The sequence below is a fragment of the Pseudorca crassidens genome, chromosome 8 (genome assembly GCF_039906515.1).
Source record: "Pseudorca crassidens isolate mPseCra1 chromosome 8, mPseCra1.hap1, whole genome shotgun sequence".
Taxonomy (NCBI): domain Eukaryota; kingdom Metazoa; phylum Chordata; class Mammalia; order Artiodactyla; family Delphinidae; genus Pseudorca; species Pseudorca crassidens.
Window position 1 is genome coordinate 13,479,888 of NC_090303.1, and position 19,584 is coordinate 13,499,471.

At 41.4% G+C, this 19,584-nt stretch overlaps 1 long non-coding RNA gene across 1 annotated transcript in view; it reads left to right on the forward strand.

Moving 5' to 3' along the window:
• The window catches only part of LOC137228547 (uncharacterized), a 38,127-nt gene that overhangs the window by 11,251 nt on the left and 7,292 nt on the right, over window positions 1–19,584 (forward strand). The window lies entirely within an intron of this gene.

Genomic DNA, 19,584 nt, shown 5'->3' on the forward strand with positions numbered 1-19,584 from the left:
GGGAATTAACTCACAGATAATGGTAACGATGATGAGAAGATTTAAGTATGATGAGTAAAGTTGGGCTGGTACTATGGCTGACTTAATAGAGTCGATTCAATAAGTGACATGGGCATGACAGTCACATACTATGGAGGATAAGAGCACAGGGTCTGGGCTCCCAGGGCCTCTCCCCAAAGGCTGGGGTGGCCAGTTTTCTCATCTTTAAAATGGGGCAAGTAACAAACAGTGTTCTTGCCAAGAGTCACTGAGATGATGCTTATAAAGTACTACAGTATCTCATGCGAGGTTACTATCCAGTACCTGGCAGCCGTCATTACCAGGTGGTACCACACTTTCTATTTCCCTTTCACACTGTGGTTATCACACCACCATCCATCTCACTGGCCCCTGGCACATGGAGACCTTTATCTCATTCATCTATTTCCCCCCCACCTATCACAGTGCCTACATCACTGAGATTTAATGGGTCCTTAATAAAATCTTGTTGAATATTGAATGAATAAATCCATAAAGTGCTTGTCACTTAGGAGATAGTCAGTAACATAAGTGCTTTTTCCTTTCTGACATCAGCCTCCCTTTCGCTGATTTGAATGGCAGAAAATACCATCTCAACTTGTCATACTGTGTATTTTTGGAGAAAGGAAAAATGAACCACTTCCATGAGCAGCGAAAGGGTTTAGTGAAAGAATTTAAAACCAACAATCTGGTCGATTCTAAGGGTATAAATTAAGCTAGTTAAGCAGTCTTAACCCAGGATATTGGCAAGATAACTGTCAGACCCTGGCAGTTTCATTTCTTCATCCTTCTCTAAGGTTAGGCAATAAAAATTTAACCAAGACATTACAGGTTTAAAACAGAACCCATGATAACAATAAAATAATTCTAACTAGTTCAGCGTGGATTGGAACCCAAGAACAGGGCAATGACTGTCAGCCACAGCTAGGTCCTATATTGCTAACAGATGGTGAACATTTTCATGGACTTGGGACCAGTTTAGATCAGAGTGAGAATCTTTCCCTCCCCCCCACAAGAGACTCTAATTAGTAGGTAGGACATTAGACCATGTTAAAATTCCAGGCTGACATCTTATTTGTTAGTTTTAGTTTGAACTCATGCCTGAGGGTGGCTCAATTGGCTTGTTGAAGCACACACATGCACACACACGCACCAGAAGAGTAACTCTAACTTTCTGTTCTATAGGGCTCAAAATAAAGATTTTCAAAGTCCCCTAGAAAAGGGCTCCAAAGATTTGTTGGATATCAAATACCTCCTTCAAGACAACATTTTGATGAGTTAAGTGTAAATGAATCAGAAACATATGGATTAAGTTTCCCTTGAAATACACAGGGACTTAAAAATCAAAGAGGAAACAGTGCCTGGACCAGGGTCTTATGGGTTGTGCTAAACCCAACCCATTTGAGAAGCAGTTCAAGGTATTTGAGGGATCCAAGGACGAGGCTGGCCTGACCTACACCTAGTTCCTACTGTAGTGAAATAAGGAACATAAGTCATGCCATTTATATTGCATTTTACTAAAAATTCCTCCTTCCTTGTGGTTTGAAAATTAGCTAAAGTGAGCCTTACCCAAGGAAAACCCTATAAATGGTGTCTGCAGCACAGAAAGCTCTCCAAAGGCTAAATGAGCAAGTTCAAAATGTTCTCAGACAGTATAGCTGTTACTGTCTGACAACGCAGTAAAATTTGGGCATTAGCATCGCACCAAAGACTGCGTAACTGGGGTGTAACTTGAGATTTGCTCTTCAGAAATTCTCCACCATACTGCCAGAAAGGATACATTGGAATAAAGAATAATTATTTCTGAAGACAAGTCAGACATTAATCAGCATTTCCAATCACTCCTCTTATTTGCTATAGATAGTGGATTTTAAAAACTTCTAATTGGTTAATCAGTAAATTGCTGATGTAGGAAACTTACATTTGAATCTCATCACAGGAAACACATGCCCCAAATAGATTTGATCAGTTAAACACATAAATGCTAAGTCATTTTAATTTAGGTAGCTCTTAAAATTTGCCTGCTTTTATCACTTGTGATAAATAATGAAACTTAGCATAACCTATTTTGAAGATATACCAATCTGCTGTTGACCAGTCATATAACTAAATCCAGAAGTAAGCAAGGTGATACTTATGGATCTCCTTGGAAAAGAGGAACACTATTATTCATATTATCATATGTATGGTTTATTTTAAACATATGATTTTTTTAAATTAAAAGTAATACATATTCAGAAAAAAAATTAGAAAATACAGAGAAAGCATCATGGTTGGGGAAAGAATCATCAGGAATCTTACCATCAAGAAATAACTTCCAACATTATGATGTCTATGTCTATACAAAGACAAAATGTAAATATTGTTTTGTGCTATGAGTTTTTCAGTTAATATACTGCACACATATTTCCAGTAAATCATTAAACATATTGTTACTACATCACTGATTCTAACATGAAATTCCAATGTATAAATATGCTCTGATTTACTTAGCCAGGTATTCTTTACATGGTTTCTAATATTTAGCTACCAAAAACCAAACTGAGATGAATGTGTTTTATGGCTAATGCTGATTTTTGCCTTAAGAGTAGTTTCTAGGGCTTCCCTGGTGGCGCAGTGGTTGAGAGTCCGCCTGCCGATGCACGGGACACAGGTTCGTGCCCCGGTCTGGGAGGATCCCACATGCCGCGAAGCGACTGGGCCCATGAGCCATGGCCGCTGAGCCTGTGCGTCCGGAGCCTGTGCTCCGCAACGGGAGAGGCCACAACAGTGAGAGGCCCGCGTACCGAAAAAAAAAAGAGTAGTTCCTAGAAGTAGAACTTCTGGTTAAAAATACTTGCATGTTCTAAAGATTCTTAATATATCTACACGGACAAATTGTCCCTTAAGAGATGGCCTGACAGAGCTAACCATAGCTATTTGTTAAAAGATAAAATGATCCCCCAAAAGGCAGTAACAATGACCTCTCCTTTGAGAGCACATACAAGTGACTCTTGCCCCAATCCTTAGCCAAAATGAAGTATTACTGGCCTTTTAATCTTTGTTCCTCATAAAGTCAAAAAAGCACATCTCTTTGATTTAATTTGCCTCGCCTTGACACAGGTGGATTTGAATGTGAATCCTGTTTATATTTCTTCTTTCGTGATTTTCTGGTGCATGGCTTGTGTTTGTTTTTTTCATCTGTTTACTTCTCATTGATTTGTAAGTGTCCTTTATATTTTAAGTTATTAACACTTTGCCACATAGGCTGCAATGTTGGTGGCATTTAGCGACATAAAAAATTTTTTTTTGGTTATTCTTAAGAGTGTATTGTTTTGTGTTATGAAATATACAAATCATACATGAGAATGTATAGTTTATATATTCGTTGTAAAGCAAAATAATAATGAAGACCCACTGTGTTCACAAACCCCCTTCAAAAATAGAACATTACCAAAGCCTTTGAAGCCACCTTCGAATCCCTCAATACTCACTTCATCATCCATCTCTAGCCCAGAGGCCACCTCCTTTCTCAACTTTATATTTCTCATTCACTCCCTTTTTATATGTATGTATGTATTCATAAATAATACATAGTTTTGCAAGATTTAAATTTTGTATAAAAGGAGTCAAACTTTTTTTCCCATTATTTGATACTTTGACCAACATGTCTTGATTTGACGCTGATCTGTGTAATTGTAGTTCATTTATTTTCAGTAATATACAGTTTTCTTGGAAAGAACAGATCATTATTAATTTCTCTTTTGTTCTATAGTTTGGCAGTTTTGTTGTTTCCATCTACTTTACTTTTGTAAACAACTCCATTTTAAATATTTTTTAAATGTCTCCTACAGCATGGTAACAAGGAGTTAGGGTAATATAACAAGGCATAGATTTGCTTAGTTACAGGATATCTGCATCTTCAGTTTTGCTAGGTAATTCCAATATTTTCCAAACCAGTTTACACTTATACCAGCAATGAATAATGTTACTTTTGCTCCCAAATTGTTTTGAGAGACATTTAAAATTATTATTTAAATCTATCCATCAGTCTTTTCATTATGTATCCTAATTTTGGTGTTCCTTTTTACTGGTCTTTCCAAACCTACAGTTATATAAATATTTTATTATGTATTTATCAGTTCTTTAATAATTTTTATGTTTAAATTTTTAAGTCATTTGTTTGTTTTGGTGAATGGTATATCAAGGATATATTTTACATTAATTCAGCAAAAACTTGTTAATGTGTTTGGCATTTAGTTGGGCACTGGTTATACAACAATCACTCCTGAAGTGGACAGGCTCCAAAGTGGTCCTCATAATTCCCACCTCCTGGGGTTCATGCCTTTGTGCGATCCTGTCCCTTTGTGGTGGGACCTGTGACTTGTTTCTAACAATAGAATATGGCAGAGGTGATGGGATGTGACTCCCATGATTGCCTTACATTACATAAGACTCTCATGCTAGCCGACTCACTCTGCAGACTTTGCTGGCTTGGCGAAGTGAGTAGCCATCCTGGGAAAGCTCGTATGGCTGGGAACTGTGGGTGGCCTGTAGGAGCAAAGGTGGACAGCCAGCAAGAAGCTGGGTTCCTCAGATCCGCAGCTACAAGGAAATGAATTCTGCCAACATCTTGCGTGAGCTTGGAAGAAGATTCTTCCCTAGTGGAGCCTCCAGATGAGAACACAACCCAACCAAAACCTTGATGGCAACTCTGTGACACTGGCAGAGGACCCAGCTAACCTGTGCTCAGACTCCTCATCCATAGAAACTGAGAGATAATAAAGGTGGCTTGTTTTAAGCTGCTACATTTATGGTAATTTGTTATGTAAAATTAAAAATGAATACACTGGACATTACTTATTAAAAATATGTTCTTTCCCTCTCAATCTTAAATAACATTTTTGGCATAAATAAAATGTATAAATTGGGAGTTAATGTATCTGGGCCTCTAAACGTCAGAAATATTCAAATAACCAAGTTGTTCTAAAGTGATTATTTAAGAACTATTGATTTAATTATTCCACTTTAATATTTGAATAATGTTGACACATTATACATGTGATGGTGATGTTATCCACTCAACTAAACAGGACAGTTATTGCTGCCATGGTGGGCCACTGGCAACCATGGACAAAGTGTGCTGGTCTGAGGGAGACCCCATTCAGAACGTAGCTTATTTCAAGATGAAAAAAATTCAAAAGCTTAGTGGACAAAGATCTTTTGAGTACTGAGCAAAAGAGGTTCCAAATGTCCAGTTATAAACAAAGAAGTTGAAAGAAAATCAGTGTAATTTTCTTTCAACAGCCCACACAAATGACAAGAATGATAAAGCATCTCAGCAAAATGATGACACTGTTGGCCACTACAGTGAGCTTCACAGCTTGAGTAAGGGGTGGACATAACAGAAGTAGTAATTAATCAGGTTGGGGGCTTCCCTAGTGGCACAGTGGTTAAGAATCCGCCTGCCAATGCAGGGGACACTGGTTCGAGTCCTGGTCCAGGAAGATCCCCCATGTCGCGGAGCAACTAAGCCCATGCGCCACAACTACCGAGCCTACACTCTAGAGCCTGCGAGCCACAGCTACTGAGCCCATGCATGCACCATGACTACTGAAGCCTGTGAGCCTAGAGCCCATGCTCCACAACAAGAGAAGCCACCACAGCGAGAAGCCTGTGCACAGCAACGAAGAGTAGCCCCCGCTCGCCACAACTAGAGAAAGCCTGTGTGCAGCAATGAAGACCCAACAAAGCCAAAAATAAATAAATAAATTTAAAAAAAAATCAGGTTGGGGCTTCCCTGGTGGCGCAGTGGTTGAGAGTCCGCCTGCCGATGCAGGGGACACGGGTTCGTGCCCCAGTCCGGGAAGATCCCACATGCCGTGCAGCGCCTGGGCCCGTGAGCCATAGCTGCTGAGCCTGCGCGTCCAGAGCCTGTGCTCCGCAACGGGAGAGGCCACAACAGTGAGAGGCCCGCGTACTGCAAAAAAAAAAAAAAAAAAAAAATCAGGTTGCTGCTATGAGAAGGCAGTTGTACAGTGATGATGGTCTGGATAAAAGAATGCACAAACCCTTCCAACCAGCAGGTCGTTATCAGTGTGGAACGGACCTTTCAGTCCATGATGGTTGTATAGTGTAAAGACTTACAGATAGCCACATACCTGTCAAAGTCCATCACTGTGAGGCTAAAGATCACTGTGCAGCCAAATACATGGGCACAAAAGAGCTGGACCACACAAGCAACAAAAGAGATGCTGTTGACCTTGACTTGGAAGTCAGTAATCAGCTTGGGGGCTGTAGCAGAGGAATAACAGATGTCAACAAAGGATAGAAAGCTAAGGAAGAAGTACATTGGAAAATTGTGATTGGACTCCTTCGAGTAGTCATAATGAGAACATTTCCAGTCACGAGAAGTCTAGAGTTTTACTCTTAGAGTAAGAAGAGAAAGAAACATTGTTTCAGACACTGTCTTGATTACTGTAGTCACAGTAAGTCTTGAAGCTGGGTAGTGTCAGCCCCACTACTTTATTCTTCTCCTTCAACAGGTATTGACTATTCTGGGTCTTTTGTGTCTCCATATAAATTTTAGAATCAATCTGTCAATATCCCACAGAATAATTTGCTGGGATTTTAAGTGGAACATTGACTCTATAGATCAATGTGGGAAGAACTAATATTTTGACAATATTGAGCCTTCCTATCCATGAACATGGAATATCTTCCTATTCATTTAGGTTTTTTTATCTTTACCAACAGAATTTTGAGGTTTTCTCTTAGGTCTGGCACATATTTTGTTAGATCTATACTAAGTATTTCATTTTGGAAGGGAGGTTCTAATGTAAATTGTATTGTGCTTTTAATTTCAAATTCCACTTGTTCATTGCTGGTGTATAGGAAAGAGAAGATTTTTCTTTATATTAACCTTGTATACTGCAACTTTGCTATAATCACTTATAATAGTAGGAGTTCTTTTGCCAATCTTTTGGATTTTCTACATAGCTATTAGGATCTGACGATAACAGTGTCAGAAACTGGTATTCACTCACTGCATGGAACAGAAGGGCTTTGGCAGCATTTCTTTGACAGGGGATGAGGAAGGAAGGAAGCCAGTAACTTTCCTTGGCATAGTGGGGAGCATCACTCAGAAAGAACTAGCCAGATTCGGGGAGCAACTGGTCTGGGGTGTTTGAGGCCTGACCAAGTGAATCTATATGGAAGGCCTTTAGAGTATCAGTGGAATTGAAAAATATAATCAATAATGTGGAGGACCAGGCTGAGAAACAGAATGTTGAGGAAAAGAACAGTATTCACAGAGAAGTTGACCATTTAAAGGATAGGCAACAGAGATCTTGCAGGAAAAAAAGACCCACATAAAATAGAACAGAAAGAATACAGAGGTACCAAAAAACACTCTCCTGTCCTAGAGAAGGACCTGAATTTGAGTCCGTAGAGAATCCACTGCCTCTCAGAAAGAATGAACACAGATCAATGTCTAGAAATCCAAGTAAAAATCTTCAACTACTATTACTACTACTAAGCTACACACATATGTATATTTCTAAATATACGGGTCAGTACCCGACCCCAATACCAGATCATGGTCTTTAAACTTTAAACTAGTCCTAGGGTCCACGATTTTCTCTGTTGTCTTCTTTAGAAGTCTTATGGTTTCCTTGGCATTCTGGGGGAGGTGTTTCATATCAGCCCTGGATAGCCTTTCGCATCTGTAAGATATCTCGCAGAAGTTCTTGGAATTTTCTGTCATTTTGGGAAGCACTCTTCCCTAACTTACAACACTGAAGCAACGTTTATGATGTTAATGATGATGATTTTATTTTTCCCTCATTGTAAAAGTTCTTCTGGAAATGATTTATTTTGGAATTGGGAAGGAAGGTGTCAAATATCTCCTCTCACGTCATCCAATTTTGCAGGCATCTATTTGATCTTTGTACAACATTTCCTTTTAAGTTCTCTGATATTATGAAGAAAATGTCACAGCCAAGACATCCGAAAGTAGATCAGTTCAAAGTCTCACAATGGCTTGGCCCAGCTCACTGCCCACTTGTGAAGAATTACTAGATGATGACAAGTGGCCACTGGTTATCTGGCTCAGGTTTTGCCAAGGATGAGCCCTGGACAATATGCTGGGCTTACAAAAAGGGTCTCTTGTCTTTCTCTGGCCCATCTGGAATGGTGGATTTCAAATATTCCCAAGGTGTCAATGGCGGTTTCATTTTACACAATGTTTCTGGCCGCCTTTGAAAAGCTCTGCTAAGTTTTCCTTTGTTTTGTTTTAGTGACACCATTGTAGTTAATGGAATATTGTTAGGAATTAAAAGCAGGGCTTGACTTCAAGGCCAGAAGTTGAAATTCTGATAGCAAAAGTCCACCAGCATACCAGATCTCTTGAAAATTGTGATACATTTTTGTGAAAAATCCAGATTCCTGAAAGGTCCCAAAATATCTGAACTTCAGAAGAGAGAATGTACTCTGAAAATATTATATTCTATGTAAAAAAGGTACACTGTAGTCTAAAGAAAAGTATAAAAAATTTTTTAGAGTTTTCAGCTGTTATTGTAAGACTGACTAGCTATGGTTATACGGTTATAGAAAATTCAGTACCCCAAGGGTCCAAAAACCTAGTTTTGAGGCTGATGTTCATAAATTATTACTTATGTGAAACTTTACAAAATACATAATATTTTTATGCCTTAGTTTATTCATTTGAACAATGAAATAATTTTTGTCCTATCTTCTTCACAGGGTTGTTTTGAGACTCCAGATACAATAATGCAGATTAAGATCTTTTGTAAATTTTAAAAGACACTACACAAATGAGTAGTCTTACTTTGCTTCTATTACTGCCTTAGCATCTTCTGCAAATTTATGCTGAGACATATAACAAATTTCAGCTTGTGGGCCTAGAACTCAATTCAGCAGTTTCTTGAAATGGCAGTTTACCTCAAATAATTTGCTTCAATCTCAGAAATAGAAAATTATATACCTAAAAGCAAAGTCCTAAGGTTAGTTAAATGATGACATTAGAGTCTGTCATGCAACACAAACTCTAGAAATCTAATAATTGAACCAGATTTGAGAAGTGAACCAGGCCGGTGGTTTAAACATTTTAGCTGCAAAAGTTTATACAAGTGAAATTTACTCAGAGGCCCATTTTTTGAAAGAAATAGCATCAGAGTAGCTCTCCTGAAGCAACAGAGTCAGAGCAGCCTTTGTTGGGTTTTTCAGCATCTGTGAAAGGACTCAGTTAGGAAACCACTGCTCTTCAAAATGCTTTACTTAGCCAAGGATCCTTGTTGAAGCTATGCCTTGCAGAGAATAATAATATAAAGGAGTCCTTGCCCTGTGGCAGCACTGGGGGTTCTGGGTCCATTTCACCTGTACCACCCGGTTTTTAGTAGCCCTGAGGGGAGGGGTTCTGTGGAGCAATTTAGAAACTATTGAACCAGTTCACCAGTTCGCTCTTTCATTGAATCCAAGAATCGCTTCCATAGCGTCTTTGGCTATCCATTATCTATTGTCTACTGTTTCTTCTCACGCCTTAAAGAGGCAGTGTTCTCTGATGTTTAAAGTTCTGGTTGTCTGAAAATGACTCTTTGGGTGGAGGTGAAAACTCAGTCCCTGCAGTTTCTAGTTTTTTCATTCAGAGCAGCACAGATCCAGGCTTCCCTCTCTTGTCCATGGCAGCTTCCCCCGACGTGTGGACAGCTATCATGGCCCCTCTATATCTCCTCTCCACTGCAAACGTTTCTAGTCGCCTTGATTTTTTCCAACCTCCTCATTATGCTAGCTACCTTCCAAGAGATTAACTGTTATTTGTCAGTATCCTTCCTAAAATTGGGGACTCGGACTTGAACCTAACACTCCAGTTTTGGTCTCCTCAGCACATGTGCTACCCACAAATTGAATCTTCTACATCATCTACTGAGGCAAATTACTATAGTTTAGAGTCAGTTTCTATCCTGAAAGTGGTTCAGTAAACAATACACTAGGTTATGACTTGTTACTAAGCATGGGAAGCCTACTATTACTGTTACAGCATGTTACCAGGGGATGATGCTATAAAAATTCTTACCTGCTCTTTGCTTTTCTCCCCCCTGCGTTTTCTTTACTCTTTTCATTCTTTCTATCTTCATTCCTCCTGAACTGCCTATTTCCTCCCCTAATGATGATCAAGGTGGCCCATTAACCTTACTAAATGTTGGCAGCCTTCACCCTTGGAAATCGTATCGGGGCTAGGTTTTATCATGAAAATTTTCACTGACCAATGGGGCTTGCCTGGACCCAAACACTCGGTCATCAAGCCAGCACTGTGGAAAAGTCTTGAGCCTGTTTAAAGACATTTCATCTTCACAGTTACGAGCTCCATCAAAAATAAATAAATCAGTATATTTTAGAATTTTCAAAGTAGGGATTTTTGCCTTTCACAATAAAACCATTCAATGTCCTTTTAGCACCCCAGATGGGGCTATTTTGAACTAATCCAACACTGGAATTACATTAAACAGTTTTGAAGATCATGAGTATAGTAGCAGCTGAACAGTGTATTACTCCTCTTTTTCCAAAGGTCCACATGTGTGAAAATATTTACTTTCATTTCGAGCATTCTTTCTTGAGTCTCTGCGGAATTTGTGCGTTTTGAGACACAAAAGAAAGAAAAGAGAAGTAAACAGTTTCTACAGCATGTCAAAAGCCAGCTCTTCTGGGACCATATTTTCCCCTAGGGTGACAACTGAAGTCTTTTACTGAGAACCTTTAGTGAGTGAAACAGCGATGAAACCATCTCACTTTTGCAATTGTCTCTTATTTCCTGGATCACACCATGCGGTAATTCTAAAGCCTCTGAATGGAAATCGCTGCCATCGTTTGAAGTCATCCTGTAATCCCTCTAAGTCTTCCATAGCCCCTTCAGCTGCCCATCTTTTCACAATTCTACGTCAACAATCCCATGAGTGGCAGAGCTAGATGACACGTCCCCAAATAATGAAATCCAAGAAGGGAATGGCCATCCGCAAGCTCGGCTAATTCCAGAGTCATCTTCTTGTTGATCCAGACATCCCCCTCCATCCCCCCTCCTTCCTGCCAGTCCAGGAACCATCCCATTGAAGAGGAAGTTACTTTGTGACAAAGGGACACAATGTTTCATCTATAATGAGTAACACAATGTGAACATTTAAAATGCACATGTAGTTTTCAGTATGTGGAGACCAGAACTTTTCACCATGGCATCACAGTAAATCAGAAGAAAAAAAAATTAGTGAGAAACAAATTTGGCAGGGGTAAAAATATTGAAAAGTTTTCTGAAGTTATGGTGAAAAGTTTTCCACTTGGTTGGGTATCAACATCGGCTGCCTGCATTGCGTAACCTAGCCAAAGCCAAACTTGCATAAAACATTACTATTTCCTGTATTTGTGTCCAGCATAGATGGCCCTGTATTCTGCTTTCTAGTTTTGCTTTTCATAAAATCAATTCTTTCATCCCATCCTCAGGCTTCCTCCACTGGGAGCCAACACAGGTGGCTCCCCCTTCTGGGTGAACTGGTACCCAGGGGAAAAAAAGAAACCAAAAATGTCTTGGTAGAAAGGATTCTGAAGCAGTAGGGACCCAGGGACACTTCCAAAGATAGAGAACTCGAACTTTTGAAGTGGAAAAGAAGTCTGGAGAGGAGGGTACCACCTTGCCTCTACTCATCACCATGCCTTACTTAACCCTTACCTTTCCCGAACAGTCCTAGAGCAGGGCAGCCAACCACCGTGATCCTAGGAGGTAGCTGAGAACCACATGGCTTTCAGGGCTGGGAATTAGCTTTTGGATTCAATAAATAGATAAAACATAGACAATGGTTGAGCAATGATTATACTGAAGATTCTGGTTTAAGTTTTCACATGCATTAGCTTTTCTAATGCTCATCACAACTCCATGATGTGCATGATGTGGTTACTGAAAGACAGCCTAGTGTAGTTTAGTGGATAAGTCCACAAGTTCTAGAACAGGACCACCAGGAATGAGATGTGTGAACTGGGGATATTACTTCACCCCTCAATGACACAGATTCCTCCTCTGTGAAAGCGTCAGTGCTCACTCTTTATCCCCAAGTTATAGACAAGGCAGCAGAGATGGAAGGTGTTATTCACAGTCACACGATGAGTAAGTGCTGAAGTTTGAGCCCTGGCCGCCAAAATCTGCACTCTTGACCTTACTTCACCCTGCCTCTGGCAGCTACATTTATAAGACATTGATTTCTTCTTTAAATGTTCTTCTTCTGAAATGGTATCTGTTGTTGTGCTTCTACCACTAGGATATAATCAGATGGCTCATGCAGAAAGCGGTAGTTGTCTATAGATTTAGGTTAATGGTTCCTCAGGTAGGTAAAGCTCCTGAGGAAGCTAAGACCAGAGGCCCAGACCAGATAGAAGTTCAAGTGCAACGTGGTGGCAGCCCATGTGGGGCTTCCAACAATGGCAGTGGCAATGATGGAGAGGATGGCATGGATTTACAAAATGATTTGGAAGAACCAATAGAATTTGGTGATTGGGCGGGTCAGAAGTATGGAAGAGAGTGTGAACATAAAGAAAAAATCTCCAAATTTTGGTTTCTCCAACCGGAAAATGATTTTTAATAACTTTCAGAGTTCTCATAAAAAGTAGAGAGTATGTACGAGAGCCCTAGCACACTGCCGGGCATGGCAGGGACACAGTGAACTGTAGCTATAGGTAAAGACAAAGAAAGAAACCAAACAGTGAATAAGAATTATTAGAAAGAAGAACACTTCTGGGTGAGTGCACATGTGTATATCAATGAAACATAGTACAAAGGATTTGGCGTTAAAACTCTAGAAGATTTATCTTAACTATACTGATGTCAGCTCTTGACTATATGGAAGGAGTTTCTTTCCAGAAAAGCACCATGCTTGACAAAGTCACAAATGCCAAGACTGAGGTTATTATTTTTATTCCAACTTTCTATTCGGAAAGTTGGAATAAAAATAACTATGGCAATGGATATACAGGATGTCCATAAAGTTTGGAAGGATAAATGAATATGCATAATGTTGTCAGAGATGTATTTAATTTGTGGAACAAAAATCATGTTTCCAGACTTTATGGACACCTTGTGTGTAGATGTGTGTGCGCGCGCGCGCGTGTGTGTGTGTGTGTGTGTGTGTGTGTGTACAAATATACAGTCATACACACACACATTTTAAAAAGATATTAAACAAAACTTTTAGAAGGAATTGACTCTTAAAGCAAACCAAATATGTTGATGTTGAAATGTTGCCCCAACAGACAGTCCTTAACTCTTCTATTTTTAGAAAATCTGACTGCATTGACACCAAAGTTGGCTGGGGAGGATTCTCCCCCATAATTTTTCTTCATTTAGCTGGTACATCATTGTAACTTTTTGACTAGCCCCAACTACTTGAAACTGAATGTTTTAGACTTGTATTTTCCCTTGCTTCATTGCCGTTTGTCTTGGAAAAGTGGTTGCATATAAAGTAAGTTCTCTCTCTCTGACCTTTTCAAAAAGTATCTTCATCCTTCAGGGCCCACTTTGCTGAGAGCGTGGAACGTGCTCTGCTTTCTTCTCCCTGTTCTAAGCCCTCCATCTGCCCACATGGACACTGTAGGGGGGATGGTACTGAGTGTTCCTTTTGGTTAAGAAGACTGGACTGCATCATGCACAGAGCGCTCAAATATAAAACTGCTAGACCGCAGACTGCCACGGAAAACCACTGTTGGTGGAGGACTGCCATATTATAATTTCAAGAGAAGCACCCCAGCCCCCGGCTGCCCACCATCTTTATGCCACACAGCAGGAATCTGTAGGACGAAATCCTAGCAGATCTCAGCAGAGGCTCCTACCTGCTGCTGTGTAAGTAGGGCTTCTTGAATTTATCATCCTGGGTCCCTAAACCTTGATCTCATAATGTTTCTGCTTCATACCCCCCTTTCAAAATGAGTCATCGAGAGTATAAAGTATAACCAGCTGTTTGGAATGTTATAATGAACTCCAAGATGCAGAGAGGCAAATGGTAGGTATGTAGTTTCATTTCAGAACTTTGTCCTTTCAGGCCTTTCTTTCCTTCTCCCTGTCTCCAGTTTCTCTTCCTAATATGAACTCAATTATTTCCCAGGCCCAAACTCAATTATTTTCTTGCTTAGCCCCTATTTACCTCTAAGGAAGCCTGTCTGTTTTTCTGAGTCTGTGGACTTCATTTCCCTTCCAAATCTACTCTTAGAAGCTTCTGGAGGTCTTTGGCGTCAAGGCCCTACGTTTTCCTGGACCAGACGTTTCCCTTACTGCTTCTGTAAGAAGAGTGACTTGTTCTCCTGAGACAATTTCAGTTTATCTCTATTGTCTCGATGTGATTATTAACAGTGGCCCCTTGCAGTCTCAAAAATATTGGTTTGGATGATAGATTATATGATCATTTTATCCATAAGGCTTCTTTTCAGCTTTCAAACCTCAGTGGGGAGGGAGCAGTGGGAGGTACTTATTGAGATCCTGCTTCCGGGCAGAACAGAACAAGGTTTCAAATGCAAGCACCTCATATAAAATTCTTACATTCAGGTTAATGTGATCTCTATTTTTCTAATGAGGACGCGAAAGCTCAGAGAGGTGAAGTATCTCACCTAAGGACACTCAGCTCCTAGTAGGGCTGGTTACCTGGAACTAAGCCTTTTGAATTCACAGACTGTTCCTTCCACAGGTCTCCAGCCCCACTGTCATCCTAGTCGTCAGGGACCCACAGCCAGACTTGTCCTTTCACTATTGCAACCTATTGTTTTCTTTTGTTACTCTCACTTCTGCTGTTCCTCCAACCCTTGAAGACAACCTTGGAAGTATTCGTTTTCTTCCCTTCATTTCTGTAACCTGTGGTGTGTAAAACATAGTGATGCAGATAGAGTTCCATCTGCCAAAGAAGATCTAAAGTTGCTCAGGGAACCCTTAGTTGGAAACAAGGTTGCCATCCAGCCCCCAGCAGCCTGCTCTCAGAACTAAGGAAGGTCTACAAAGAGAATCCTGAAACACAGACCCTTGGCAATGTCAACAGAGGTGGGCAAAGGCCCATAACAGGTGAAACACCATGAAGAATGGGAATGTAATTTAAGTCATTTTGCCCTAACTTCGTCATCTGGAAACCAAGAGTAAAGACTGTATTAGCTGAAAGAGCTGTAACATACAATGCGTCCCGTGCAGTGTCTGGTGCAAAGGAGGGACTTATGAACGGCTGATTGCTTCTCCACCCTCCCTCTACATGCTTGTTACCGCATTTCCATCTGTCTTGAGAGATTTTGTTAAAAAGAAAGAAAGAAATCCGAGTTGTGGAATTTGCAAACAAAATTAGGAAAATATATTTTTCCAGTTAAAGAAAATAGCTCTTGGCCTCATGCCGAAAATCTGTGCCCCAAGATCTTTATTCAACCCCTTCAAACCCTAGAAAGATGATGTCTACTCAAGTATGGACACAGCATCCCTGTGGGATACAGCAGGGGGTTCCCTGGGTCCTGCATCCCATCAGGTGAGGCCTGCAGTGTCCAATGCAGGGAGAAGGGTCTACTATATTTCTGTCATAACAGCAGTGACCATGCTCTATGTCTGACCACACTGACACTGTCGTTGCCCCACAGAAAACACACTTTCCACCGAGCCTGTGGAGGTAAAGGAAAGGAACCTAGAGGGTGCCAGTCGCCTAGTTCAGGGCTTATGAGAAGCTCTTTCCTTTTCTCAAGGTTGCACAGAGACTCGGGAGAAAGTGTATGTACATTGGGCTGAATTTCTCCATCTGTGGGCTGGGCAGTAGAGGTGACAGAGCAGAACAGAGCCTGGGTAGAAGTCTGCAGCAGGAGGGAGGCAGCCCCCGTCAGACAAAAGGAGGAGTGGATCTTCAGTGCTTTTTGCAGTCCCATCAGCTGCCCCCATGGTCACGTGGCCCCTGCAGTGCCTTAGAGGCTTACGGAAGTTGCAAACCACAGCTAGACTTAAGAGATGGAGAAAATTTCATCTGCTAGAATTCCTCTAAGGAGGTTTTATCTTGTTAAGGGAAAACTCTTTGATGAGAGTTTGTGATCGAAGGCAGGATGGGGGAGCCTGAGTGTGTGCCAGAAATAATAACACTGGGGCTTCCCTGGCGGCGCAGAGGTTAAGAATCCGCCTGCCAGTGCAGGGGACACCGGTTCGAGCCCTGGTCCGGGAAGATCCCACATGCCACGGAGTAACTGAGCCCATGCGTCACAACTACTGAGCCTGTGCTCTAGAGCCCGGGAGCCACAACTACTGAGCCCACATGCCACAACTACTGAAGCCTTTGCACCTAGAGCCTGTGTTCTGCAACGAGAAGCCACTGCAGTGAGAAGAGCGCACACCACAAGGAAGACCCAACGCAGCCAAAAATAAATAAATTAATTAATTTAAAAAATTAAGAGAGGGCTTCCCTGGTGGCGCAGTGGTTGAGAGTCCGCCTGCCAATGCAGGGGACACGGGTTCGTGCCCCAGTCCTGGAGGATCCCACATGCCGCGGAGCGGCTGGGCCCGTGAGCCATGGCCGCTGAGCCTGCGCGTTCGGAGCCTGTGCTCCGCAGCGGGAGAGGCCACAACAGTGAGAGGCCCGCGTACCGCAAAAAAAAAAAAAAAAAAAATTAAGAGAAAGAATAAAACTTTTTTGAGGGTTAACTGAGATAGTAAGTGTAAAGCGATTAGAACAGTGCTGGGCGCTACAGTGAGGGCTATATAAGCGTTTGCTATTTAATGTTGCTGTTGTTTACATTATTGTTATTATTATCACCCTTAGCGGCTCTCTGGTGTGCATAGTTTTGTAAGTTTCCTTTTCCAACTTTTCTACTGCTAATATGGAAATGACTTCCCCTTCTGTTTCCTTCCCCCACCCCAGCTTTATTGAGATATAACTTGACATACAACACTGTGTAAGTTTAAGGTGTACAAACTGATGATTTTTTTGTAATAAATTTATATATTTTTGGCTGTGTTGGGTCTTTGTTGCTGCGTGTGGGCTTTCTCTAGTTGCGGCGAGCGGGGGCTACTCTTCGTTGTGGTGCGTGGGCTTCTCACTGCAGTGGCGTCTCTTGTTGCGGAGCACGGGCTCTAGGTGCGTGGGCTTCAGTAGTTGTGGCACATGGGCCCAGTAGTTATGGCTTGCGGGCTGTAGAGCACAGGCTCAGTAGTTGTGGTGCGCGGGCTTAGTTGCTACGCGGCATGTGGGATCTTCCCGGACCAGGGCTCGAGCCTGTGTCCCCTGCATTGGCAGGCGGATTCTTAACCACTGTGCCACCAGGGAAACCCCAATGTGATGATTTGATACACATATATATTGTAAAATGATTACAATAAGTATTCCTCACAGTTACCTTGTGTGTGTGTGTGTGTGTGTGAGAACATTTAAGATCTACTCTCTTAGAAATGTTCAAGTATAAGATACAGTAGTGTTAACTGTAGTCACCCTGCTGTACACTACGTCCACCGAACTCATTCGTCCTATACCAGAAGTCTGTACTTTCTGACTGACATCTACGCCTTTCCCTCCACCCTGACGCCCCCTCCCCTGCCCTGGCAGCCGCCATCCCAGTCTCTGTTCCCATGACTTCGACTTTTTTAGATTCCACATATATGTGAGATCATACAGTATTTGTCTTTCTCTGTATGACTTAGTTCACTCCTTTCCTGTTTCATTTTAAAGTTAATTTAAATTACCTGAAGTTCATGAAAAATATTCTTATAAAATTTTTAAATATCATAGATAAGGCAGAAGCCCTGAAAACCCCAGGTCTCAACCTTCTCCACAGAAGCAACCATGATTTTCAATTTTTGTATATATTTCCAGAAAATATACTCATGGAATACTCATAGGAATATATTTATACTCTTATAAATAAATAAATTAATTAATAGTATATGATGCCTATCTATAGATATAGATATAGATATAGGTAGATAGATAGACGTCTATTCCAGGCTCTGTTCCTAATCTCTCTCTCTGTGTGTCTCTTTCTGACTCTCTGTCTCTGTTTCTCTCTCTCTCTCTATTTACACAGTCACAGGAAGTGTGTAGTATTGTTATTTGTATATGTGTATTTTTAGTCAACAGTAAATACTGAGCTCTCATTCTGTAACCTGCCTTTTCAACAACAATATATTGGGGGTATGCTTCCATATTAATTAAGAATAGATTCACTTCATGCCTTTAATCCACGGTTGAGCAGGCCACAGAAAGGAGGTCATGTAATTTAACTGGATTCTCCCCTGCTGAAGGAAGTTTAGCTTGTTTGAACTCCCCCCATCCACACAGGACACCCTGAACTAAATTGAAATATAAATGATCATCAGGGAGAAAATCCTTGCAACGTATATAACAAGGTGCAACATATATTAAGTTTCCGGATTATGATCAAGAATTATATAAAGAACTCTTCCAGATCGACAAGGAAAAGGCAAAAAGGACAGGAGAATAAATGAAAAAAAAAAAAAAGGGGGCAGAGGTTATAAACAGGAAATTCAGAGGAGAGAAAAAATGGTCAATAAACATATAGAAAAATATTTTTCCTTCCCAGCAAACAGGTAAATACAAAGTCAAACTGTAAGAGAATATCTTTCCTACGCTACCTTGTCAGAAAAGAAAACACCTGATGGTCTCCAGTCTGGTTAGGAGGAATTGGGTTTTTTCAAACCCTGCTGGTGGGAGCACAGCTGGACAACCGGCTGCATTTTCAATAGGACACCCAGGGGCCTAGGAAGCCCACTGGCTGCAGAGTCAGGGCCTTCCAAGTCCACGTCCGCTGCCAGGCTGGGGCTTTTGCACTGGGGGGTTGTGGTGGGGAGCAGTGAGCCTGGATCGGCCTGGAAGCAGGTACCAAACACCCCAATACCAACGGGGACACCTGTTCTCCTCCCAACCTTAGGCCCTGCTGGTCATAGCTAATCACCCCTCATTCCTTCCCCCCCAGGATAGAATTGATCTCCAGATTCCTTCAGGGTCCCATTATCATTTAGCTTCTGTGGACCTCTATATGACTCCACAGTTCAAGAGAGTAAGGCAGACGCTCTCAACTGTAACTGCCTGAGTTCAAGTCCCAGCGGGGGCACATTGTCTGACTTGCCTCCATTTTCTACCTGATAGTCTTGGAGTACCTGCCTCCCAGGTGGTGGTGATAACAGGATGGAATGGACCCTAAGGACCGTGGAAGGGGGACGGGTGGGAGTAAGAACGTGATAAATTATAAAGGACCATGAATGGTCTGAAGTCTACTTATGGACAAGGTTTAAATTATTTCCCAAGAAACTCCTAATCCCGCGTGCCCCATTCCCCTCCCCTGCAAACACAGCAAGATGCAGTGTGAACTGGGGGCGGGAATGAGCACAACGGCGGGGATGCCAGGTGTGTTTCCACCCAGCCCAGGCCCGGGGTCCTCACTGCTTTCTCCTACGAAGTTACAGCTTTCTTTGAAACATGACTAATTTTGTGCCTGTGTTGGACCAAGACACACAAAATAGGACTCGAGTCATACACTAGGCAGTTTAGAAATGTAAGGTATTTGTTGAATGCACTGCACAAT